A 791-nucleotide genomic window follows, 5' to 3' on the forward strand; every position below is an offset into this window, starting at 1 on the left:
GGGGAATGAATTAAAGAGCAAAATATTACAAAGAGACATTGCTTTGCACAATTATTAGGACAGTGAGTCAACACTGATGAAAATAGAAAGGGAACATTTCCTCCCTTGGTTAGAGGGGGACAGTTTAAAAACATTTACTCAAGTACTCATTAAATACTCTCTGTGGGAGAAGCACTTTGGTGAATTCCCTCCCCTCTTGACAAGGCTTATTAAAATTATAATTTGGTAACTGTGGTTAAAACTCCCTAAGTTGTATTGTTGGCTGATGTAATCAGTGGTGAGCTGACAATAAGCCCCAGCTTTCAGGAAACAGGGTTGTCCTACATGTAGATGAATCTGGGCCGAAAGCATGGGAACCGCCTAGGAGACAAAACAAAACAAAAAACTCTCTAAGTTGTACATGCTATGAAAAGAATCCTTGACAAGCAGCAATTCCATCTTTTTCAAGAAATGCTCTGGCAATGAAATCAAAGGATAAAATCGCCTTTCAGGAGTGGACAATAAACAAGCTTGCTAATTCTCATTTACAGCCATAGTCTGTAATGAAATTCTGTGACCGGTAGATGGCGATTATGAGCTTTTGCCTATGCAACAAGTAGCTGTTAAACCGTGGATGAAATTGGAAGTCTAAACAAGGGGAGGTTGCTATGGCAAGTGAAGGGAAGAAGAGACTTGGTGATTACACAGTGAGATGTCAAGGTGATGAAAGCTGGGCTTGCATTTCAACAGAATTCCAGAGAAATCATATAATTTGGAGCTATCTTTCTAGATTTGTACCTCTACCTGCTGGT

General features: G+C 39.7%; 1 non-coding gene across 1 annotated transcript; it reads left to right on the forward strand.

Moving 5' to 3' along the window:
• Positions 1-241: 241 nt before the first annotated feature.
• Positions 242-361, forward strand: LOC132650210 (small nucleolar RNA SNORA65). The gene has a single exon (XR_009588593.1). It is a non-coding gene; the product is annotated as a small nucleolar RNA SNORA65 (small nucleolar RNA).
• The last annotated feature ends 430 nt before the right edge of the window (positions 362-791 follow it).

This window comes from Meriones unguiculatus, chromosome X (assembly GCF_030254825.1).
Source record: "Meriones unguiculatus strain TT.TT164.6M chromosome X, Bangor_MerUng_6.1, whole genome shotgun sequence".
Taxonomy (NCBI): Eukaryota; Metazoa; Chordata; class Mammalia; order Rodentia; family Muridae; genus Meriones; species Meriones unguiculatus.